Genomic DNA, 26,450 nt, shown 5'->3' with positions numbered 1-26,450 from the left:
CAGTGATGGGGGGATGGCCAGTGTTTCTTCACTGTCTACTGAACTGCTTCAGGAAAGAAGAGTCTTTGTTCCGATACTGTCTTGGCATGAAGACAAGAGCTTAGGAAAGCAAGTTAAGAGGAAGGCTGCATATGGGACAGGCCATGCTGCTGTGGGATTAGGGAGTGTGAACCAACACAAGGATGAAAGTCAGTGTTGTCAGTTACAAGAGATGTTTTAATATTTTCTTTTCCTTTGGCCCCCAGGCTCCTCCGTTCATGGAATTCTCCAGGGAAGAACACTGGAGTAGGTTGCCATTCCCTGACCCAGGGATCAAACCCAGGTCTCCTCCATTGCTGGCAGATTCTTTACTGTCTAAGCCACCAGCCAGGTGCTTTTAAAAGGCATCTCTCTTGTCCCTCTCCACACCTCGAAAATAGCACCAAAATAGTTAATGACTGAATTTCAAGCAGCCTAACACTCTTCTGACCTTTATACGTTTTACGCAGCCTGCTTGCCTCAGAGCAGAGAAAGAAAAACCACCCTGCACGTCTGCGGATTTGAGGTGTCTAATGGACAGAGTGGCTTCCCAGGTAGCTCAAGGGGTAAAGAATCTGCCTGCCAATGCAGGAAACGCAGGAAACACGGGTTTGATCCCTGGGTTGCAAAGATCCCCTGGAGAAGGGAATGGCAACCCACTCCAGCATTCTTGCCTGGAGAATCCCGTGGACAGCAGTGCCTGGTGGGCTATAGTCCAGGGGGTCACAAAGAGTCAGACACAGCTGAGTGACTGGGCACCCACGCACGCACAGACAGGGTACATCAACCATGAAATCTATGGTTCCCCTGCACAACCTTGAATGCTCCTCCAAAACCTACTCCTCAATACATCTTGAAAAGTTATTTTCATAATGAAAAATGCTAGAGGCTCTTCACAGAATTGTAAACATAATTCCACTTGGTTGGGTAAGGCCAGTCAGGAACAATGCTTCTCAGAAAGAAAGAGCCCCTCAAACCTAAAAGACTAAGTGCTTAGCGGTTGGTCTGCCAGACACACATGGGAGACAGTTAATTTACCTTTGGAAAACAAGGTATAAAGAGGTTCCAATGCCTTTTGAGAGTCAAGAGGAGCCAGTAGCAGCAGAAGGAAGTGGCAGAAGGGGAAGCCCGTCCTGGCCTTCTAGCGTCCGGAGGCCCTTTTGTAAGACATTAAAGGTGCCGTCCAGACCCTGCTGCAGCGGGCGCAGACCCACATAGGGGATGAAACAGTGGAGTGAGTGAGCTAAAGTTGTGCCTGACTCTTTGCGACCCTCATGAACTGTAGCCCACCAGGCTCCTCTGTCCATGGAATTCTCCCTGCCAGAATACTGGAGTGGTTAGCCATTCCCTTCTCCAGGGGATCTTCCCAACCCAAGGATCAAACCCAGGTCTCCCGCATTGCAGGCAGATTCTTTACCAGCTGAGTCACCAGGGTAACGGGATTTCCCACAAGGGCTCAGCCACAGCTGAATGACCCAAGTCTTTCAAGTCTTTTTTTCTCCCTCAAATGGCCAAGTATTTTGCACTTTTTCAGTTCAAAGCCACCTTCATGCAGACACCTGCCTTACAGTCACCAACAAACAGGGGTGGCAGTGAATTTTTTTTTTTTTTTTGGCCATGAAGCAAGTGGATCTTAGTTCCCCAATTGGGAATGGAACCCCTGCCCCTTGCATGCGAAGCATGAAATCTTAACCACTGGACCACCACAGGGGAAGTCCCAGTGAATGACTAGGGAAGTCCAAGCAGAAAATGTATAAATAGATGCTAATCTTCAGGACATTTACATACACAGAGAGAGGGGGGAGAGGAGGAAGGAGAGTGGGAAAGAGGGAAAGACGGAGGGTGGGTGAGTGTGCCAGGCTCTGCGTGAGGCCCGGGCACGCACATGTATCAGCAGCATGTGGGACGCAGACGCAGGGAGACTGACTGGGTGACTTCAGCTCAAAAAGCGCCAAGACACAGAGAGAGGAGCCTTCCCCTCGGGAGCACTTCACATGTGAGGGGAGCTTGACCCCTGTCCACAATAAAGTTACAAGTGCCTCCTTAAAAGACTGTATTTTATCTTTAAGGACATTCCAAGAAGAACTCCCACTTCCCCAAACCCCTTACACTGGGAATCCCACAAGTAGTTACTCTTTAAGACAGATAATCCGGAGAAAATCATAATTCAAAAAGATACATGCACCCCATTGTTTATTGCAGCACAATTCACAATAGCCAAGACATGGAAATAATCTAAACGTCCATCAAGAGATGAATGGATAAAGAAAAGGTGGTGTGTATCTATGTGTGTGTATATATACATAGAGAGAGATTAAGATACACACACACACACACACACGCACACACACACTGGAATATTACTCAGCCATAAAAAAGAACAAAATAATGCCATCTGCACCAACACGGATGGACCTGGAGATTAGCACACTAAGTGAATTAAGTCAGAGAGGGTAAGACAAACATGATGCAATATCACTCACATGTGGCATCTAATTTTAAAAATGACACAAATAAACTTATTTACAAATCAGAAACAGATGCACAGGTATTGAAAAAAAAACAACTTATGGTTACTAAAGGGGAAATGTGGGGAGGAGAGAAAAATCAGAAGCCTGGGATTAACATATATCACTGCATAAAATAGAAAACCAACAAGGATCTATTGAACAGCACAGGGAACTCTACTCAATATTCTGTAAAATCCTGTATGAGAGAAAATCTGAGAAAAGAATGAATATCTGTGTATGTGTAGCTGAATCGGTTTGCTGTACGCCTGAAACTAACACAACACTATAAATCAACTATACTTTATAAAATCATTTTTTTACATAATCATCCAGACTTAAACCAGCAACAGCCCACCTACCTAACTGGTAACACAGGCCAGTGTTTTGTCACAGCGACTTGTCCAACTGGGTCAATGAATATTTTGCTTTAAAGCCTTTTTCTCCTTGTGTGGCTCTTTCTAGACTGTTGAAATGATGTCTGAATCCTCTCCAGGGCAATCCTTCTTATCCTCCCAGACAACAAACACATCACTGGCAGCGTTCTCTTCAATAACAACCCCATTCCTTTGTCATTTGTCACCTTTCCCTCTCTGAATCCTCTGTGATAACTCAACGGGCTGAAGGCTGTGGTGTGGATCCCAGACACTGCAATGATCCTGTGTGTCCATTTTTTCTTTTTCTCCACACATACACAGAGTCAGGGAGCTTCGTTCTTCTGTGAAACTGGATCCTTGTAGGTCAAAAACTTGATTTTTCAAAGGCCAAACCATTTTGTCTACTGTGTCTTGGCTCAGCTGCTGGAAAGAACTAAGGTGTCTAAATTTAGATTTTTCCCATGGCTTAACTCAGGCAAATGTCCTTTCCACGCAACACGCATGGCAGCAGGCCTTGCAGCTCTCCCCAGCGGTCAAATGACCCCAGACTCTTCTCACAGCCCCGGTTACAGGTAACCAAGCTGACATTGCACCCCCAACCTCCACCAGCCCCGCCCATCCTCTTCACGGGTGGAGTCGGCTCCCCTCGCCCGCTACCACTCCTGCGACAAAACTTCAGAAGCTGCTTCTTCCCGCTCCAGCACAAAGCCCCGAGAGGCTCTCACCAACAACAGAGGCCTGCCACCCCCAGCACAAGGGATTGGCTCCCCACTCTCCCAATTCCTACCATCACCACTGCCCTCCCTTACCCAACACCTCACAGCCAGGGAAAGAAGAGCCTGCTAACCTGAATACAAAATTACCACTCGGGACCCATTTATCACAGAAACAACAGAAAATCCAGAGCACCAAAGACCAGCTCATTTGCAAACTAAATGCACGTCTATAGGACTATTTGGAAGGCAGGCTCCACACAACCAGATTAGAAGATAAAGCTTTCATGGCCATAAACAGTCAGATGGGGAAAGACCCAGGTATCGGACAAGGGCAGAGAGGTCCTGGTACACTGTTTCTGGGGCTTCGAGAATGAGCACCCAGGACTGACACACTGAATGGTGACTGTCACGCAGCTCGGGAACAAGGTCTCCTTGATGAAGAGTCATTTTGAGGCTCCACCTCGAATGCTGTGAGGCATTACTTCACTGTTACTGTTACTTCACTTTTCCTCAGGGCAGACTCAGGTAAAGAAGAGCCACTTCCATTCACAGATAGAACAGGTGAGGCGAGACCGTGTCACGTGCCAGGATTTAACTATTCCTGTCAAGTCTAGGCCGGAGAAGGCAATGGCACCCCACCCCAGCACTCTTGCCTGGAAAATCCCATGGACGGAGGAGCCCGGTAGGCTGCAGTCCATGGGGTCACTAAGAGTCGGACACGACTGAGCGACTTCACTTTCACTTTCCACTTTCATGCATTGGAGAAGGAAATGGCAACCCACTGCAGTGTTCTTGCCTGGAGAATCCCAGGGACGGGGGAGCCTCATGGGTTGCCGTCATGGGGTCACACAGAGTCGGACACGACGGAAGCGACTTAGCAGCAGCAGCAGCAGTCAAGTCTAGGCAAGAGGTAGTAGTTGGATAAAGCTGAGAGTGGGCTGTTTTACATCTCAACGTTGTCTTTTAAAAAATGCTTGTGCCTTTTGGGACTTCCCTTGCGGTCCAGTGGTTAAGACATGCTTTCACTGCAGGGGACACAGATTCGATCCTTGGTTGGGGAACTTTGATCTCACCTGCTGCACGGCCATACACACACACACACACACACACACCCATTCACACATACACAAGTGTTTCCACAGTTCAAATGTTGACTGTGGCACAAATGAATACAGCAAATACTTTGTCTTCCCTGGTATCTGCCTCGTCAGAGGCTTCCCTATCCATTTGGAGAGAGCCCTCCTAAAGAATATACATGAAAACATGCTGCCAGAAGCATAACTGCTCTTTTGTTGATTCTCCTTGCTGATCCATCCAAGAGGTCTGACCCCGTCTTCGCTTCTCCAGCCGGCACTGCACACACACAGATCCGGGTTTATGACTCTACAATGTGAGCAGTTTGATTCTCATGATCTTTCCTTCCTACTCAGGGCTTCCTAATGAAGCCTGAACCTTTCTGATTTCTTTACAGGATGAGAAAAACAAACCCAAGGAAGGACCCCACCACCATCGCCCCGGTTTCCTGCAGGGGGACAGATCTGTAGGACCGAATTGTAAAGCCATGGGAAAATGTTGGGTTTCGACACCTAAGCTTGTTAGAACAACTAAGCCAAACACAGATGAATGGTCTGGCCGGTCAGAGTCCAGTGTCACAGGCGGAACAATCGCAACCTCGGGAGGGGTGTGTGTGGTGTGTGGGCGTGTGGACGTGCTGGGGGTTGGGCCTGGGGGCAGGGATTGAAGTAGAAATCTGGGTTTCCTCTCACACCCTGCTTTCTCTAGAGGAGAAAGGTAAGGGGCGTTGGAAGCCAGAGACAGAGCATTCTCCCTCATGCCTGGGACAGACTCCTTCTGCAGGGCAGTTGGAGGTGGGACCCCAGCAAGGGAGCCCACCCTCAGGCTCCCCTGTGAGTCTGACACCTTCAACGGTGCTCAGGCTAGAGTGCAGCTCCAGAATTCAGGACTTTCCAAAAGGGACTCCCCCAAAATAGGGCCCATTTTTAACGCCAAGCATTTTGACAAAGTTCCCATTAGGGTAATTCCAAGTGACCTGGAAAGACTATGAGAAACTGCCCCATTTAATTTGTGAAAAATCTGTGCTCTCCTTTTCCTACTGAAAGAAAGGCTGGGACTTCCTTGATAGTCTAGCGGTTAGGATCCCACACTTCCACCGCAGGGGGCGTAGGTTCAATCCTTGGATGGGGAACTAAGATCCCACATGCGCTGTCGTGCAGCCAGAAAAAAATGAAGAGAAACGCTCACAAACACCGACACACAGAAGGATAGCTCTGCTTTAAAAGAAAAAGACGCAGGGTTCCCTGCAAACACCGTCCCTTGATGACTTGAGCTGGAATTCCATCACAATTGATTAAAGTTAATTGATTGAAGTTAAGCTACTTCTGCCCACATGTGTCTGCTAGAATCAGACAGGGCTTCATCTTCCAAGAGCTGCCCCTGAGCCCAGGGCTTTGAGGGAAAATTCCCTGCTGGAGAAAGCGATCACCCTTGTGATGACACAACGCTGATAGGTGTCTACAGGCTCATTAAACCGTAAGCCCCCTGGATGACAGAGATTTTCTGAGTGCTGTTTGCACCTGGGCTGGCTCTGTGTTTAGTCCCCATAACGCTCCTCTTTAATAACAGGCTGCAGTCCGAGTCACAGGTCCCCATTCTCAGCTTGGATCTTTCACAAACGTGTCCCCTTTTTTCAGTTTAACATGAGTATGCTATTTTTATTTTACTTAAATTTCACCATTCAACACTGAACCTAAGTTTATACTGGCCCTATGTTCAGGTTTTTGGAGTAAAGATAGCGGGCAGACAGCTTTCAGGGTGTAATGTATTAAACACAGCCTATAGATGAAACAATTAGTGGAAACCTAGGGGTGATATAACTAATGTGTACTTTTGCACATTCAGTGGCACAAGCAGAGGGACAATTGGAGGAAAAACCTGCTCAAGAACTGAAAGGTCCTTGCAAATAGCCTCAGATTCTCTTTTTTTTAAGATTTTTTTTTTTTTTTTGGTGTGGCTAGTTTTTTAAGTGTTCACTGAATTTGTTATAATATTGTTTGCTTTATGTTTTGGTTTCTCAGCTGAGAGGCACGTAGGGTTTTAGTTCTCCTACCAGAGTTCGAACCCACATCCCGTGCATTCGAAGTCTCAACCCCTGGACCACCGGCAAAGTCCCAACCTCAGGTTTTCAAAGCCAGTGAGGATTTCAAACACTCCACGCCACTGTGTGTGTGCGAGTGTTCACACACTCACTCATTTGGGCTCTGGGTAATACAATAAATAGCTCAGTATGTAATAGTTTACCTTTCTACCGACAATCATTTTCCTTTCACAAGTGTTGTGGCATACAACACTTGTCACAGACGGTACGCATAACTAGAGTTGTTCACAGAGATGCATGAGCCTGGGGCAGAATGCTTCGTGGGCAGAACCACCATCCAGCTTCTCAGGGCACCACCCTGTGCGGTCCTCTGAAGGAAGAGCCAGAGGAGGAGTCAGGAGGCAGGGCCTGAATCAGGTCGAGGGGCATCAGAAGGCAGGACACTGGGGCCCAGGGGAGCCACTGGGATGTGTGCCGAAGCCCCCTGGGACCCCTAAGACGCCCGGCCTTATCCACAGCCTTCTGCCCGTCCTCAAGAAGGGCCAGGACTTCCCTGGCAGTTCAGTTGCTGAGAATTCACCTGCCAGTGCAGGGGACACGTGTTGGATCCCTGGTCTGAAAAGATTCCACATGCTCTGGGGCAACTAAGCCTGTGCATCACAACTGCTGAAGCCCATGCACCCGAGAACCCAGGCTCTGCGGCAAGAGAAGTCACCTCAGTGAGAAGCCTGCTCATTGCAACTAGAGAAAGCCCCTACGCAGCAACAAAAACCCAGCACAGCCAAAAATAAATAAATTTTTTAAAGTTAAAAAAAGAGTCATAAACTGGGTTAAATTCTCACAAGACTCAGGAAGGCTGAGCTGTGACCCTGAATAAGTCACCTAAGCTTTCTGGCTTCAGTGACCTCTGTCACCTGGGGATGGCTGGATATAACTTTCAGCTGCTGTGTTCTCTGACTCTCTGAGTTGGAATTTGCTCTGAGTTAGTTTTGACTCTCAGATCAAGAAGAAGACTTAACTAGGTGAGAACAGGGTCTTGGAGCTGCATGAGTGAATCAGGGGTCCAGCTGGATGCAGATTCGAGTCAGTCTTGGGGAATTGGGGATGTGGTTCCAAGGCTCCACCTCATCCTCAGTCAAGAATATGGTTGGCACTTCTGGCTGGTCAATTCTAATGATGGTTTCCTTTGCATTTCCTCATAGACTCAAGTTTTAAAAAGCCATTAGAAAGCCAGGTAGGAGAATTCCTTGGTAGTTCAGTGACCAGAACCGTGGCCCAGGAACTAAGACCACAAGCCATGCAGCACGGCCCTAAAAAAAAGGAAGAGAAAGAAAACCAGGTAGAAATGCAAGGGTCCTCTCTAAAGTGAGATGCTCTTGAATGCTCCATTCTGAAAGGGGGCACAACTCATCACCTTTCCTTATCAGGCCACCAGTACCATGACTGTAAATTCCCTGACCTCACTCCACTCATATCTTCTTTGAAAATAGTTTTTTCTGACCATTTTGCTGCTGCTGCTGCTAAGTCGCTTCAGTCATATCCGACTCTGTGCGATCCCATAGACAGCAGCCCATCTGGCTCCCCCGTCCCTGGGATTCTCCAGGCAAGAACACTGGAGTGGGTTGCCATTTCCTTCTCTATTGCATGAAAGTGAAAAGTGAAAGTGAAGCCGCTCAGTCGTGTCTGACTCAGCGACCCCATGGACTGCAGCCCACCAGGCTCCTCCGTCCATGGGATTTTCCAGGCAAGAGTGCTGGAATGGGGTGCCATTGCCTTCTCCATCTGACCATCTTGTTGAATACATTTATAGGTCTCAAGCTCCTTTGCTCTGTCTGGCCCAAATTTTATGGTCCTTGGGCCTTGGGCCTTGCTCTCTTCATGTCAAAGACTAGCATCTTCTTTCTCCTGCCCATGACCTTTCTGTGTTTTATCCTGCTATTATTCCCCATGCACCTCCAGTTCTGCTGCTGCCAGCTTAGTATTCAGTTCAGTCGCTCAGTCGTGTCCGACTCTTTGTGACCCCATGGACCGCAGCATGCCAGGCTTCCCTGTCCATCACCAAGTCCTGGAGCTTGCCCAAACTCATGTCCTTCGAGTTGCTGATGCCATCCAACCATCTCATCCTCTGTCGTCTCCTTCTCCTCCTGCCTTCAATCTTTCCCAGCATCAGGGTCTTTTCCAATGAGTCAGCTCTTAGCATCAAGCAGCCAAACCTGGGTATTAGCTCAGCCCAAAGACATCTAAACAAGGCACTCTAGGCCAGGGAACCAACCTCCATGACTGAGAAAGTGACAGACAAAACTCATTCACTCACACATACAAACACACACCAACACACACACACACACACACCAGCACACACACATACACCCCAAATCCTCATGTTGCCAAACGTTTCTAATACAACTTAAAACTCAAGTTTCTAAAACCACAGGTGGTCAGTTCCTTCACGAAAACTCAGCTCTTCCCTTCATCCTAGCCCTACCTGGAATTTGGTAACCATGACTCATTTCCTAAAGCTACTTTACAGAACACCTTGATTCTGGCAGTGGAAAGTCAGGCGCATGAAATGACAGACTCATCCAACGAATTCCTGTTCTAGAGCTTTTCATTCTTAAAATTTTTCTTTTCCTGTTATTAAACGTCAGCTGCAGCCAAAGTCTCTTTGCTGCCTCTGTGGCCCCAAAGCATCTTCCTCGTGGGAGGAGAGCTGGTTAACTTCTGGGGCAGCAAGGAGAGGGGAGGTCTCCACTGTCCACACTCTGCGGGCTCCCATGGGAGTTGGCACTGCCTGTGTGTACGGATTATGTGAGGAGGGAACAAGATGGTACATGCCAGACCTCATGCTTTGAAAAGGCAATCCAGACCAGTTTAGAAGCAGTTGTTCATGTTTTGAAAGTCTCTTAACCAAACTCAACAACTCTGAACCAAAGCGGGAGGAGGAAGGAAGAAAAAGCAGCTGAAAAAATTCTTAACCAGAAGCACTTGGTTTTCTACTCTTTGTGGCATTTCCAAATCCAGACTCATTATTTCAGGGCTCAGCATGGTGAAGATGGATTACATCTTACCTGGGGACGTTCTGTATAATCACAGAAAAATGCTTCCTGCCTTTTGTACAAAAAATGAAGGGATTTTTCAGAGTAAAGAAAAGCAATCTGATTACCATTAAACAAGGTTTAACTGCTGTGGGCAGTTATCCTCGGCCCCGAAGCAGAAAGAAATCACAGTGACCCATGGCCCTCTCTGGCTCTCCCCCAGCACCAAGTGGCCAAGAAGAACTCAGGCCTCAGGTGAGATGCCCAGCAAGTCAGGAAGGCATGATACAGCAAAGGAGAGACCCCCAGGGAGGGGCGGTGGTCCCCAGAATCAGGCCACTTCTGTACCTTGTTCTTGTCTGCTGCACGGCAGGGCCCCCGACAGCAGAAACTCAGGAAGCCTCCGTCTGTGTCTGGCCTTTTGACAGAAGGGCACGCAGATGGCTCCATGTCCAGATCCGAAAGCAGACATCAGCAGTTACCCGGCGGATCCCCTGGCAGCAGATGGGACCTGCCCCCTCCGCACTCAGCGGCCTTCAGCCGTGCCCACCCTTCCCGGAAGCCGGCCTGCCGCACCCCTGACAGAGGGAGGCCCAGGATTTGGGGTGTGATTCATGGGTAGAAAATACCGGTTTTTCATAGCTATGCATATGCCACCTGGGAGGGGTTTAGGTAAATCTGGATGTGGACGCCAAGGAGGGCAGACAGTGCCTCTTTTATGTATATTTCACCTGGCCAGATGGGCTCGGCCTGCCCACCACACATTAAAGAAAACTCAAGGGCTTCCCTGGTGGCCCAGATACTACGAATCTGCCTGCCAATGCAGGGGACACAGGTTAGATCCCTGGTCCTCGAAGATCCCACATGCCTCGGGGCAACTAAGCCCGTGCGCCACGACTGCTGAAGCCCACGCGCCCCAGAGCCTGCGCTCTGCAACCAGAGAAGACACTGCAAGAAGCCCGCTCACTGAACGAAGAGTAGCCCTCGCTCTCTGCAACGAGAGAGAGCCTGCACACAGCAACGAAGACCCAGCACAGCCAACAATTAATTAGTTGATTTTTTAAAAGATTAAAGAGAATTTGAGTCGGATGGAGTGGGCAGTTCATCAGCGCAGCCGGGCAGTGCACGTTCACAGGCCGTTTCAGATCTTAGCTCACATCACAATGTATTTATCGTGTTTCCATCCCCATGAACCAAATGTCAAATTGCCAACAGCTTCCATCCACCTCAGCAGCTGGTCAAACTGCCTCATCCTCCAAGGCAGCGCAGTCAAGGTGAATTCACTGCATCTCTGGCCACATCTGCCTCAAAACACACCAGACAGAACTTCTAGAGTAGAATCAACAGGTGGGGAGGCTCCGACACCCCAAAGTTGAAACCTACCCAAAGAACACGTCTCAGATTTCCAGATGGCAGGACCTGTGCCACCCCCCACACCAGCTGTTGGTTCTCAGAAGGTGGTCTCCAAAGTACACAGGCTGGTGTGCAAGGGGTCACTCAGAGTCAGAAGTCTGAGTACCCCAAATGGTGAGATCAACTCAACTCACATCACCTCTCTAAGGCTGTTTCTTTACCTGTAAGATGAGGCATTGAATGCTATCTACTCATTTTTTCAGTACTTCCATAATTTTTACAAACACACCCAAGGTGAACAATGCCCAGTGTTAAAGGTGCCGGAGGGACTCACATGCTCTACACTGCACAGTTCTGCCAACCTTCTCTGGGGGCCATCCTGTGGATTCCACAGGGGAGCTGGTGGTTTCCACTGTTGCCAACTGTTTAGGCTCAAAGTCATGTCCAACTCTTTTGCAACCCCATGAACTGTAGCTCACCAGGCTCCTCTGCCCATGGAATTTCCCAGGCAAGAATACTGGAGTGGGTTGCCATTTCCTTCTCCAGGGGATCTTCCTGGTCCAGGGATTGAACCCATATCTCCTGCCCTGGCAGGGGGATTCTTTACCACTGAGCCACCTGGGAAGCTCACTGTTGACATTTTACTTCAAATCAACTATCACAAAACAAAAACACTGAGTTGGACTGAAATATAAATAAGTGATTTTTTTTAAGTTGAGAGCAGATGAGGGGAAGGCTAAGGTTTGATGTATCACAAGGTCATTGGAAAAACCCAAACTCAGGGACGCATGACGCACGTATCCTGTTTCAGACAGTTGCTGCATCGCCTTACAATTATTTTGTGGTCGAGGGGAAATGATTTAATGATCTAAGTGTGCACACAGTACATGAGGCCAGTGGAAGCGTTGAGAATTATGAAAAATGCAGACAAAAAAAGAAGTACCAGCCTTTAACCTCTGGGTCAAGAATGACAAGAATACTGGATCATGTTTCTGGACACCAGGCGAGGGGTCCTGGGGGACAAATCACAGACCTTCAAGATTCTGTATTGCCTGCACCGGTGTCAAAACTGTGAGTTATGAGGGGCTGTGGGGAGCCAAAACGACCCTTTGGAGACATCCCAGAGATGGATGGGAGGAGAGACTAGCTTAGTTACAATCCTCCCCCACCCCCAAGGGACTTCTGCATAAAATAACACCTGAACAAAAGCTAACACTATTCTACACTCTTCTGATTACAACCCTTTGTGCTACACAAGGGATAAAGCCCAGAGACTTCCCTGGTGGTCCAGTGGTTAAGAGTTTGCTTCTAATGCAGCGGGCAAGGTGTTCAACCCCTGGTTGGTGAACTATGATCCCACATGCTGCTTGACAACTAAGCCTGTGTACAACTTGAGAGCCTGTGCACCGCAACCAAGACCCGACACAGCCAAATAAATGAAATAAATAAACAAATAGTTTTAAAAGAAAGGGAATAAAGCCCAAACTCCTTTGAGCTGACAAGGACCCCAGCCAACTCTCCCAAGTCAGCTAGTTCTGCAAACCAACAGAGCCCTTCCTGTCATCAGGACCCTCCGCTTACTGCACCTCTTCAAGCCCTTGGCCCACTGTCTGCACAACGGGATCCACTCACACACACAGCCCTCTTTATTTCTTTTGCATTTTTTTCTCAATCTGAATTTATCATCCTTGTTATGTTTTCTCCTCTGCCTCTCCCTCCCACCCCCTCCTTAAGAGTCCAAGCTCCCTGAAGGCAGTGGCCTTGTCAGAACTGCTATAATCCCAGGACTGGCCCAACCTAGACACTCAGCCCACGCTGATGAATGAATGAATGACAGACAGGACAACAGTTCATTCTTTCTAAATCCGAAGATCCTGAGTCATGTGCATACTAATCAAAACTAAGATCCCCTGCAGAAGGGAAAGGCTACCTTACTTTGTTGCTGCTGTTCAGTTGCTAAGTCGTGTCCAACTCTCTACAACTCCATGGACGACAGTGTGATGGGCTTCCCCATCCTCTACTATCTCCCGGAGTTTGCTCAAACTCATGTCCATTGAGTCCCATTGAGTCTGTAATGCTATCCAACCGTTTCATCCTCTGTCTCCCCTCTTCTCCTGCCCTCAATCTTTCCCAGCATCAGGGTCTTTTCCAATGAGTCGGCTCTTCAATTCAGGAGGCCAAAGTATTCTCACACTTAGTAATTCAAGAAGCACCTTCACACAGTCCTTAAAACCACACTCCAAGGCCTTTTTGAGAGTCGCAGAAAGTCACTGGCTCTGTACCAGTTTTGCTCGGAAGAAACGGAGTAATGTTAGACCAGCCAATGACCAGGTTCGAGTCCTCCAAAAAGTCAGGATGTTCTGTGCAGCAGCTCTATGCAGCCTTCCACCTTGAACAACCAATGAGTACTTAAGACTTTGATGGGTAGACGTTGGTCCTTTCTCATAACATGCTTTGTCAGTGGACTTCCCTGGTGGTCCAGTGGCTAAGACTCCAACCTCCCAATGCAGGGGGCCTGGGGTTCGATACCTGGTCAGATAACTAGATCCCATATGCCACAAATAAAGATCCTGTGTGCTACATCTGTGACCGGGTGCAGCCAAATAAATACGAAAATATTTAAACAAAGTGCTTTGGGAGATGTTTCCATCTCACAGTTTATACTGCTTCTGGGAATTGAACAGCGGCTACCTGCCAGGGACTGGGGTAAGTACTTCTCACACTCTGCCTCTGATCTGTGCACCACCTGGCTGGGCTAGAGGTCTTAGCCCTTTTTTCACAGATGCAGAAATAGAAACTTCCTCAGATTAAGGGACTTGCCCAAGACCACACAAATAGCAACTGGCAGAACCAGTTCCCAAACCTAAGTCTGTCCAACAACAAAGGCCAGATTCCTCCCACCTCCCAACAGTGCCTCACAGGAACAAGCACACACAAAATGAAAATGTGGGGCCATCCACCGCGGGAGTCAGGCAGGTTAGGGAGACAGGTGGGGGATGGAAAATAGGGAGCTGTGATGACTCCGGGGATTTGTACCCCCATCTTAATGAGGGCAGCTGCAACACAGTGCTAGTAGAAAATATCATAAAGGAATTTGAGCTCAGTGTTTACTGACTTTTTTCACCGTCTTAATTTAAGAAATTTGATTCAGAAGTAAAAACTCCTAATTCTACCAAGTTTTGGTGGCTTGTCACAATCTGTAGAAGTCCTCGCCCAGGCCTGTCTGGAGAATCTGGCCCCAGGCCTGGTGCCTGGGACCCATACTTATTCTGTACCAGGAATTTACCTATGAAAGTTGCCCAGTTTGTCCCTTCTAGTCCAGTGAGAACTTTTGCAATCACTTGTAAAAATATTGGCAACAGGAGAGAGCATGTTTGCAGGATATTATGCAAAGGGTAGGGAGCCACACCGTTTTGTGAATGTTCATGTCTGAGAACCACTAGGCACTATTCTTCCACCGGGGTGAGTTCTAAAGGTGTGTACATGGAGCGCAGGTTTCAAAGGAAGGGATTTGATGGATGTAGGAGGCTTTCTTCCTCTAATGCCAAGAGGAAGGCTGCTTTCTAAGTGCATTCCTGACACACCAGCTCCAGGTTTGTCTTCAGAAAAACTGCTAACAAGTAGCCAAACTTGGATTACTTACTCCAAAGCCTGCAAGTTCTCCCTGGCCAACCTTTTAATAGTAATGTTGAAATGGCAAAGAAGGTAGGAGATGCAAAAGAGGAGGTGAGCCTACAGAGGCAAGAAGTAAATCATGCTCTGTGTGATTATGATTCCCTGTTTGGAAATTCACCCCCATGAAATGAACAGTACTTTTCATAGAGAACACCTTCTGATCCCAGGAAAATGCTGTAGGTTTGCGTTAGCAATGCTGGGTTCAAATCCCAGTTCAGTTGCCTAAAGAATTAACTAGGAGTTTGGGATTAACATATACACACTACTATATATAAAATAGATAACCAGGACTTCCCTGGTGGTCCAGTGGTTAGGACTTTGCCTTCCAATAAAGGGGGTGTGGGTGCAATCGCTGGTTGGGGAATTAAGATCCTACATACCGCAGGGTCAAAAAAGCAAAACAAAAAACCGGCGCGATACTGTAACAAATTCAGTAAAGATTTTATATATGGTAAACATCAAAAAAATCTAAAAACATAAAATAGATAACCAACAAGGACCTAGTGTATAGCACAGGGAACTCTACTCAGTACTCTGTAATAACCTATATGGGAAAAGAATCTGAAAAAAATGGAATATGTACAACTGATTCACTCTGCTATACACGTGAAACTAACACAAGAAGAACCCGCCTGCAATGCAGGAGACCCAGGCTGGACCCCTGGGTGGGGCAGAGCCCTGGAGGAGGAAATGGCAACCTGCTCCAGCATTCTTGCCTGGAAAATCCCGTGGACAGAGGAGCCTGGTGGGCTATAGTGCATCGGGTCGCGGAGTTGGACACAACTTACTGACTAAACTACCACATATTCTAATATAAAATAAAAATTAAATGAGAGAAACGAGAATCAACTGTCTAGATTCTTCTGAGCCTTGGCTTCCTTATTTACATGGACGTTTACATGTAGGTTGGTAGGGTTTTTGAGAAGCTTGTGAGATAACTTATGTGAAAGTTTCAGCACAGAGTAGTAATTGTGAGCATTGTTGTTGATATTCTGTTGGTAAGTTGTGTCTGAGTCTTTGCAACCCCGAGGACTGCAGCACGCCAGGCTCCTCTGTTCTCCACTATCTCCCGGAGTTTGCACAAATTGTCCATTGAGTCGGGGATGCTATCTAACCATTAGATGCTATCTAATAATTGTGGCCATTACAATGTACTTACTTGCAGCGGTTTGAATACATACAGGGAAAATTTTTTATTGTATTATGTTGGCATGCGTAAAGGCATTTTAGATTTGGATGTACATATCTTAAAAAGCCAGTGGTATTTAAAACTTGGAAGAAGAAAATTTTGTATTTACCCCATGATACCAAAGTTCATTCCATTTCTCTAATGATATTAAGAAAAAGTTCAATTAGGCTTAAAAGTGACCTACCACCACCCTGAGGCTACAGTAATTATATTCTCTTTAATGGAATTGCTTAAATTACAGCTTTCCTTGTTTTGCACATCACAGCCACTATCCCGCTCTTTTCTCTGTAAGCGGTAATTCCTCATTATTTCTTAGGTTAACCAACTAGTGCCAGGCATACACTTCTTCACAAACTACCACATGAAGAGGCACTTATTTTATACTGGTTCCCTTTTGCAAATATTTGTACTTTGCAGCAGAACTGTGATATTTTACCAAGCCAAAAAAGAATATATCCAGGAAAGAAGGTAAAGTTTCAAAAGAAGCTTTGGAGAAAGAGAAAGGTAGAAAAGTCTATTGATAATTACAGTGGAGATCTCTACTGATTTGTGTGAAAGGAACGAACACATCACTTGGCGGTTTTAATGAACTCCAGGCATCTGAATTAAAAAGGAGCTGGAGTTTAAAATAATGACTCAAGCTTTCTTCAGTGATTTGGGAGCATAAAGAAATGTTATTTCTTTTCTTTTCAAAGGCAACCTCTGACAGGATGCCTTCTGTTCTCAACTTGTAAAACAAAAATCTTTTCAAATCTAGATATTTTGGATATTAAAACAGATTTTTTTTTCACCCTCACTGAGGAAACTGAATCATAGTTGTATAGTTACAGACTTAACAAAGCCTAAGCACCTTTTATTCCAAAAGGAACCCCGCTAACCAGAAAGGGGTGAAGGTTGGTTATAAAGTATTTACATGTGAACAAGAAGTGAATGTTTTATATAATGGGTCAGATGACGACGTGATCAAGGGAAGGTGAACTTCGTGCTGTTGTTTGACAAGTTCGGGCAGCTTAAACGTGTCTAATCCAAACACACCTGAGGTTCAGAACCCCAAAAAGCGTTTATTTAGGAAAGTGGGATCATGACCAGAATAAAATGGTTTAGAGAAGTGTCTGCTGGGAATAAGACTTAGCCCTCCATCTTCAAGGGACAATGACATCAAAGTGCAAATCTTCTCCTAGACTGGCACAGGAGATAGAGAAAGTCACTTCCCAGCCCACCTGGAATGGCTGGCTGCTTCTGGAAGAACATGGGCTCAGGCTCCAGGGGAGTATTATGCCCTCATTAAAAATACAAATAGTGGAGAAGTTCCATCCTCACCAGCCCGTGTGTCCTTCTTTCTGATATAGGTATCATTCCAGAAATGTTTAATGGAATGATAAGTACACAAAAAATAAACATGGTTTTGGATCAGGCCTTTGAAAAATAAATAGGATCCCAGTCTCTACATTGCTCTGTGAATAATATTGCTTACTTAATGTAATAAATTGTATTGCTCACTTAACATGGCTTGGTTACATGTCCACACCTGCACATCCTGTCTATTTCATTTAGCGGCATGACTGCAGAGAACTGTATTATCTGAATGTACCGTAACTGACTCCCAAGCACTCATGTTGACAGAGTAAATTGATAAGTCTTTTTGAGAGAAAATTGGGCAATACTTTTCAATATGAGTAAGCCCTGTAAAAGAATAGTGGAAAACTAGTAATCTGACATCTAGGAATTTGTGTTTCAGATTTACTGACACCTGCACAGCAACACAGAAGGTCACAGCAGTGCTGTTTGTAACAGGGAAAGAAAAGAGAAATAATCGAAACAGCAATTAAAAAGGGTCAAGTTAATAGATTATAGGGTCACTACTTTAATTGCTCTGAGGAGAGACTAGCTCTAAATCAGTTTGGGCTCTTCTCACCATTATAAACACAAACATACATTCCCCAAAGAAGAAATTTAAAATGGTTCTTTATGAAAAACCTAGACAGCATATTAAAAAGCAAAGACATCACTTTACCAACAAAGGTCCATACAGTCAAAGCTATGGTTTTTCCAGTAGTCACGTACAGATCTGAGGGTTGGCCCATAAAGAGCCCTGAGTGCCAAAGAATTGATGCTTTCAAACTGTGGTGCTGGAGTAGACTCTGAAACTCCCTTGGACAGCAAGGAGATCAAACCAGTCAATCATAAAGGAAATCAACCCTGAATATTTATTGGAAGGACTGATGCTGAAGCTGAAGCTCCAAGACTCTGGCCAAGAATACTGATGCAAAGAGCCGACTTACTAGAAAAGACCCTGATGCAGGAAAAGATTGAGGGCAGGAGGAGAAAAGACGACAGAGGACAAGATGGTTGGAGAGCATCACTGATTCAACGGACATGAGTCTGAGCAAACTCCAGGAGTTAGTGAAGGACAGGGAAGCCTGGTGAGCTGCAGTTTTTGGAGTTGCAAAGACTAGGACACAACTCAAAGACTGAACAACAACAAGTCAACTGGCTAGAACTGCTATCTCCTGCAGTCTTAAAACTTATCTGAAAATGGACTCAAAGTCAAAGGTGAAGGAAGCCCATGCAAACTTTCCTGCTGCAAAATTCAAAAAAACAGTGAAAAAAGAAAAGTCTCTGTGCACCTGCAGGATGGAGGCACATTTACCTGACTAATGACTCCTGCGATTTGACATTCATGCGACATTCTCAGGGGTGTTTACAAACATCCTTAATGTCAAAGGCGGAAAATTACCAAGGATTCCTCTGAATCCATTTCCCCAGCTATTCCAAAAATCGTGTGTGGCCGCACCCTACTTTCCTTCTGAGTGGTAGGTAGTAATGTCAAAGAAAGGCCCTTCTAGAAAGTTCACAGTGCTCACTGTGGATCAATAAAAGCACCTCTCAATGGAGTCTTGGCCGTCCATCCTGTGCATCTGAGCAGAGTGCAGAGCAGGGCAGACAGGCAGGGAGGGACCACAGCTTGGAGGACAGAGCCACCGTCGAGTTTATGGAGACTGACGTGAGCATCCGCATTTGTGAACACTGGTGAAAATGCTGGTGGGAATTCCATTATCACTTCTGTTGCTTAATCTATTTTATTAATTTTCTTTTGTTTTTTAATTCATTGATTAATGGTTTTTAACACAAACTTCTTTGTTTAGATATTTATTTATTGGCTGTGCCATGAGCCACATGGGATCTTAGTTCCCCAACCATTTGGGGGATAATTCTTCTCACCATTGTAAACATAGGCGCACACACTCTCTCCCCAGAAGAAGAAATTGAAAATGGTCCTCTATAAGTGGACCATGCATTGGCAGCTCAGAATCTTAATCGCTGGACCACCAGGGAAGTTCACCTCTGTTACTTAATCTTGAGCAAGTGGGCAGGGGTGGAAGTGAAGAGAATCTTGTGAGGGGAAGCCACAAGCTAGAATTCTAGGGCTCTGCTGCTGCCGCTGCTAAGTTGCTTCAGTCGTGTCTGACTCTGTGCGACCCCATAGATGGCAGCCCACCAGGCTCCCCCATCCCTGGGATTCTCCAGGCAAGAACACTGGAGTGGGGTGCCATTTCCTTCTCCAATGCATGAAAGAGAAAAGTGAAAGTGAATTTGCTCAGTCATGACCGACTTAGCGACCCCATGGACTGCAGCCCACCAGGCTCCTCCGTCCATGGGATTTTCCAGGCAAGAGTACTGGAGTGGAGTGCCATTGCCTTCTCTGTCTAGGGCTCTAAGAGGCCACAAAAGCTATCACCTACCCTTAACCTTGGACAGACTGTACTCATGTCATCACATAAAGTCACTCTCCCTTCTATAAGATCTCTAGAAAAAGATTTCTCCAAACATGTAATAGTTTACATTTACTCTTGTCATTCACACAAAGGAGCAGTTCAGAACTGTTCCTGCTGCCTATAAAAGGACGCAAAAGCAGCAGAACTTCCTGTCACCCCAGTCTCCACCTTTTGTTCCTCTCTGGTCCCTCCCTAAGGTCCTCCAGAATTCCTTTTTTTTTTTTAACTTTTTATTTTGCATTGGGGTATGCTGTTGAGTTGCTAAGTTGTGTCCAAATCTTTGCAGCTCCAAGGACTATGGCCTGCCAGGCTCCTCTGTCCATGGGATTTCCCAGGCAAGAATACTAGAGTGGGTTGCCATGCCCTCCTCCAGGCAATCTTCCTGACTGCATTTCTTCCATCTCCTGCACTGGTAAGTGGGTCCTTAACCACTACTGCCACCTGGGAAGCCCACGTGCTGTGGGGCAATGAAGCCTATATGTTGCAACTACTGAGCCCGGGAGCCCCAGCTAGAGAGTAACTCTAACTTGAGAGAAGCCCTTGTACCTAAATTAAGACCTAAAGCAGCCACAAATAAATAAACATTAAAAAAAAAAATCCTAAACTCGAGTTCCTGAGGAACATTTGCTTTCACCAAATTATGTTTCTCCAGGTTAAAAAAAGTTAAGGAAAGAAAACTGAGAGGCAGGAAGGCCCTGCCCAGTCCACCTGCTGGTCCCTTCTCAGGCTCACACTGAAGAAAAGAGCAACATCTCCTCGGGTGCTGCCATTTTCCAGGAGGACTTTTTTTTTTAAATAAACAGACTTTTGGAAACAACTTCCCATCAGGTTCAAAACAGGAGTGTTTCTGACAAACTGAAGTTGATGAATAGCAAGGACCCAGGTCTGAGCCTAAGTAGTTTCTGGAAAACATCTTCCTTCTTATTTAGAAGAGCTTCACGCACACCTCCCCCAAAGGAAGTCCTAGTTCCACATCCTGAACTGCTAGATTGCAGTGCCTTTCTTTCCGAAGAAACAATTCTCAAAATCTTTTTTAAAAGAGAATACTACAACACAGTTGACCTCTGAACAACAGGACTTTGAACCGGGTCAGTCCACTTACATGTGGAATTTTTTCAATAAATACTGTAGAGGTACTGTAAATGTGGGGCTTCCCTGTGGCTCATTGGGTAAAGAATCTACCTCCGATGCATTAGACACAGGAGCCGTGGGTTTGATCCCTGGGATGGGAAGATCCTCTGGAGAAGGAAATGGCAATCCACTCCAGTATTCCTGCCTGGAGAATCCCATGGACAGAGGAGCTTGGCAGTTTACAGTCCATAGGGCTGCAAAGACTTGGACACGACTGAACCGACTGTAAATGTACTTTCTCTTCCTTACGATTTTTTCCTCCAGTTTATTTTATTGAAGATACATTTATAAATAAATATAACATAAAAAACGTGTTAATCGACAGTTTATGTCACCTGTAAGGCTTCCAGTCACCTGGAACTAGCAGTAGTAGTAGCCCTACTACTAGTAGTAGATAAATTTTAGGAGAATCAAAAGTTATACGTGGATTTTATACCTGCACCGTTCAAGGGTCAACTGTAATGACAGATCACAACTCCTTGTCCTAAGAGGCTTTTAAAATTCAGACATTACATCTTATTTGTAATATGCATAGACCTAGGTATGTTCTTCAGCAGGAAATCTCGCTACTACTAGTAAGTGATGGAGGCAAGATTTGCATCCAGGTAACCTGGGCCTTGAATCCCTGTGTTCAGTCCCTGTGATTCAATAAATCTTTACTAAACCCTGATGGGTGCAAAACATGTTTCTAGATGCAATCACTACTTATGAATCAGGAGATAATCTCAGCAATACATTATAATTAAGTGTAATAAAAAGCTTAAGGGACTTCTAAAACAGGGTCTGTGGGTCAAATAAAAGAAAATTAGAATATTCATTAGTGACTCGGAACCTATGTGGAATTCGGCACCCTGTGGCTGTTTGATTTCATGACTGGTTTCTCAAAACTTTGAATGAAATCCATCTCTGCCCGCAGACTCTGCCCTTGAGATAATCAGAGCTTTGCCCAGGGTCCCAAACTAGAGCTGGGCACCATACAGTCTGCTGCCGTTCAGATGATCACTTTTAGTGAATTATCTAGGACAGAATAAGTTCGCCCTCGGAAGCTCAGAGATCAGAATGCTTTTAGGATTCCCCTCGATGACCCCACCACCACTCCTGCTAAGAACGTTCTTCTGGGAGTGGGGAACCCCAACAATTTTGAACAGCCTGAGGTGGACAACTTGGAAACATCAGAGCAGTCATTAGGAAAACTCTGGAACTAAGAGAGTGTTTTCTCTGGCTGAAAACTCTGCTGTTAAAAATAACACAATGAAAAACATATTTGTCTCTGACACACAACGGATGTAGAATATAATTATGGACTGTTTTGGTCTGGGAGGGAGGTGCCAAGGTCTAGAATACAAAAGAGAAAAGACAGTGTGTCTGACCCTGGCTCCCTGTGGCTGTTCCCACAACCTCCTGGTGACTTAGTTTCTTGCTCAGGTAACAGCAAAACTCGACTCTTCTTGCAGGGCCCAGAAACATCGCAAGCAGGTAAGAGTCAACCCTGTACGTCTTTGAAGGGAAAAGCTCTATCAATAGCTGACAGGAAAAAGTAGAATAATATCACTTCTCTCTAGCCTGTCTAGAAAAAGTGACACAAATATAATTAATGTAAAAACACGAATATCCCAGCTCCTTTGACACACTTAACATTTTGTATTTTAATTACTTTATAATAGAAATAATAGTTGCCTCAGGGAGTCATTTCGGGAACCCATTAATGGTTTTTTTTTTTTTTTTTTTTTTTAGAGATCTCCAAAAGGAGGAGAAAAAATAGCAGGAAATGTAGAAGAACAGCTTATGTTACATATTTCAGTATCTCTCTGAGCCACAGTTTCTTCATCTGTAAAGTGGGAATTAAAAGAGTGGACTAATCTCACTGGGCTGTTACAGTGATAAGGTGAAGTGAAAGATGAAACCCTGTTACCAACAGGCCAGGACCACAGAAGTAGTAAATAAAAATACCCGCAATTCGTGGCCACACGCACACCGCCCTCACCACACCACTCCCATCTTAGGGAGGAGAAAACTGAGGCTTAAGGACATGAGTTTACTTTCCTAAAGTGACACAGGTAGGAGACAGATTCAACACCCAGGTGTTCTGACGTTAGGGACAGAGTTCGAATTGCTTTTCTGCAGTAACTGGGGTGGTCACCCAACAATTTCATATGAATATCAATGCTGGAGTCAATTCACATAATTGGATGGCCAAATTTCAGGAGGCTTTCTCAAATATGCTAAATCCTGTCCATGTGCTCCTAAATAGTTTTGCTTTCAAAAGCCCCAATTCCCATTTCACAGGTATCTTTATTCTTAACGCTGTGTTTTCACCTTATGCAGTGCATGAAAGAGAAAGATAAATGATTTTCATTGCCTTTTAAGCTTGGTGTACCTAACTATTCACATGGCAGCCTGATGCCCCCAAGCTAACCCCTTTAATTCAACTTCGCAGACACACTGCTACCTTCGATTATTATCACACCCATATCGCTGGCAAGACTGTTTACTCAGGCTTGCTAGTAACTGATGCAAGCAGAAAACCTCGTACCACCAAAGTGAGGTTTCCTTCTGAAAGCACGCTTTAAAAACTAGTTTTATCAACCATTCCCCCCACCCCAGAAGCCTTTATCTGTCTTAGAATTTACAATTCCTACTTCCTTCGTGCCCAGAAACCCTGATATCTCAAACAGGGTATCTTTCTAGTCTTGTAAAATGCTGCTGTGAGAAAAATATACAGACACACTTACATCAAAGTGTACAACACAACATTGTAAAGCAATTATCCTCCAATTTTAAAAGAAAAAAAAAAGTATAAGTTTCATAAACCTAGTTCTATATGATTCCATGGGTTGTATTTTGGGCATTTTGCAACTTGAAAATACAAAAATACACACAGTCCCAATTTCAGGTCTGTTCTAAGAGTTAAAGAAAAAAAAAGAGCAAGAACCCAACATCTGGGAATAATCCACAAATATATATGATATCTCAGTTCCCAGATCGTCCTTCTAACCCTTATCTAGGCATTTTTTACAGCGGTATTCACAGGGCAAAATCAGCATAATGCATAATGCATCACTTGTTTTTCAGCTCTATTCAAAAATCTCAGTTCATTCAATAAAAAGCCCTGAAAAAACAGCCCCTGAAGCAGGAACACTCGAACATTCGGTGTGGGAAAGCCATGCTTATTGATTCAGTGCTTCCTGCCAAGAGAACAATGCAGAGAAACAGACCTCACAATGTTTCCAGATAATTTTCTGCGAGAACTCGGAAGAAACAGAATCCAGATTTACCTGTACCTGGAGCTCCACAGGTGAATCGGCAGTAAAAGCAGAAAATCTAACTCAGCTTCTGGAAGTTCCCGTCTCTAGTGGACTCCGGAGCCATCTCCTGAGCTGTCAGGTAAACCCCCCTCCATGTCTCTACGGTTTTCTTTCACAGTTTTTCCCAGTGAAACTGTTTTGTCATTTGCATAACAGCTACTTCCAGCCTATAGGACTTTCTGAGTAGCTACTTGTTAAATTGGCTGTCTTGACATGCTCTTTCAAGCATGACATCATAAATCTCCACGGAAACCCTAACCCCACCTGCCTGCGGGCCAACGTTACCTGTCGGGTGAAGACTTAAACAGTCCTCTGAAATCGTTCATTAATGAAACCTTTTTAGGGGCTTTGGATCTCTGCACGGTATAATTTGTGCTGTTGGCAGAAACCTCGCCAAGAATGATGGCTTCGTTTTTCAAAGCCTGAGCTGTTTTGCAGAAAACAATGATCAAAATTATAGGCATCCGTTAATCTGCCCCTCCCTGTCTAACAATGCTCTTAAGCAGTTGAAGAAAAGCCTACAGTGGTCCATGCACCTCTCTCTGCAGGATAAAATTACTCTGAAAACTTAGTTTTGAAAAACCTTCTATGAATACTCCTAAGGCTTTTTCACTCGACTCTCCAGCAACCCCCCTCCTGCTTTTTACCAGCAAAACTTGCAGAACAGGTTCTTTGCTGGAATGCGAGTGTGTGTATGTGTGTGCGCATTTTCTCTTGGCCTCTGTGTTTGTAGAGGTGGTAGGAGAAGCTGTTGAGAATTTTTTTTAACTCCTTCCTAACAGACTCATAGCTTTTGTACTTTTGTCCTGGCTTATACACGTTACCACGAAAGTGCTGAAGCTCGCGTTCCTGACTTTTCTGGGAAAGGGTCAACAGGTTGTTTGATATTTACTCCTCCTTTCTTTTTAAATTCATTCTGCACTATCCCTGATTTTATGGAATCCCCAATGTTGGTCTAAAGCTTGGGACAAATTTCTGCCAAATTTGGTGATATTGGGCTCAGCACCCTTTCTTCTTGCTTCTCAATTTACCCCAGACACACCTCAAACCCCCAAGTCAAAAACCGATGACGCCGAGGTACCAGAAAGGTTTCAGTGGGAGTTGCTCCAAAACTGTGAGCCTTTCCAACAATGATGTCAAACACCTGGCAAATGCCATCACGGAAAATTCTTCAGGGGGCTCAGCAGGGAGCTGGGATGCACCTGAAGGCGGCTCCCAGCAGAATCGACTATAACACCGCAGGGTGCTGGGAGAGGCAGGGGCCAAGCGGGCAGCCTGCTCCAATTTGCCACAGATCCTGCTGCAAACTGCAACCAGCTTCACCAGATCTATCCTTAAAGGTCAGAGAGCAAGTACAAACCCCCACACCGTGCTGAAGCTGATCAGGTTATTTACAGAGAGGGCGGTAACAGGTTAAAACACCGTCTGTGCAAACTCAGACTGGCTCTTTGCATGGAAGGAACAGTAGATGCCTGGGGTCCCAGCTCTGACTCTTCTGAGAGTTGGCATCGCTATCATTCACTGTCCATAGATGAGACACTACCTTCCAAGAGAACAGAGAACTATGCTGGTTTAATATAGCAGCCTGAGTTGGAACACTCCTTGAAGGCAGGACGATGTCAGAGATTCAATTACTGCCTCTGCGAGATGAAACCACAGCCAGATGAAGCCCAGGCCTGCGCTTTACCCAGTGAGCAACAAACAATGCAGAAAAAAAAAATAACCAAATCGAGGCTCTGTGCGCTGAGATCCAAGATGACGTGGAGGCTCTATTCAATGATGGTTATTCCTTTAAAGTTCCATTAGGGAGAGGAGCATGGGCAGGAGGATGCGGTAGTCAGAGGGCTTTGCAGTTCAGTTCAGTTCAGTTCAGTCGCTCAGTCGTGTCCGACTCTTTGCGACCCCATGAATCGCAGCACGCCAGGCCTCCCAGTCCATCACCAACTCCCGGAGTTCACTCAGACTCACGTCCATCGAGTCGGTGATGCCATCCAGCCCTCATCCTCTATCGTCCCCTTCTCCTCATGCCCCCAATCCCTCCCAGCATCAAAGTCTTTTCCAGTGAGTCAACTCTTCGCATGAGGTGGCCAAAGTACTGGAGTTTCAGCTTCAGCATCATTCCTTCCAAAGAAATCCCAGGGCTGATCTCCTTCAGAATCGACTGGCTGGATCTCCTTGCAGTCCAAGGGACTCTCAAGAGTCTTCTCCAACACCACAGTTCAAAAGCATCAGTTTTAAATTTGGCCAGATCTT

The 26,450-nt window shown here is 45.7% G+C and overlaps 1 protein-coding gene across 8 annotated transcripts in view; it reads right to left on the bottom strand.

The window, feature by feature from the left end:
- Positions 1-26,450, bottom strand: part of KIAA1217 (KIAA1217 ortholog) — a 349,091-nt gene that overhangs the window by 289,431 nt on the left and 33,210 nt on the right. Inside the window, exon 1 of one of the 8 annotated variants that reach the window (XM_052651333.1) lies at positions 2,888-3,076. The exons of the other annotated variants lie outside the window; for them this stretch is intronic. The gene's annotated coding sequence lies outside the window, so the exon portion shown is untranslated. Of the gene's footprint in view, positions 1-2,887; positions 3,077-26,450 lie in introns of those variants that run through there. 8 annotated transcript variants of the gene reach the window in all.

The sequence above is a fragment of the Budorcas taxicolor genome, chromosome 13 (genome assembly GCF_023091745.1).
Source record: "Budorcas taxicolor isolate Tak-1 chromosome 13, Takin1.1, whole genome shotgun sequence".
Classification (NCBI taxonomy): Eukaryota; Metazoa; Chordata; class Mammalia; order Artiodactyla; family Bovidae; genus Budorcas; species Budorcas taxicolor.
The sequence above is the reverse complement of the archived record's forward strand: the minus strand, read 5'-3'. Positions and strand labels throughout refer to the sequence as shown.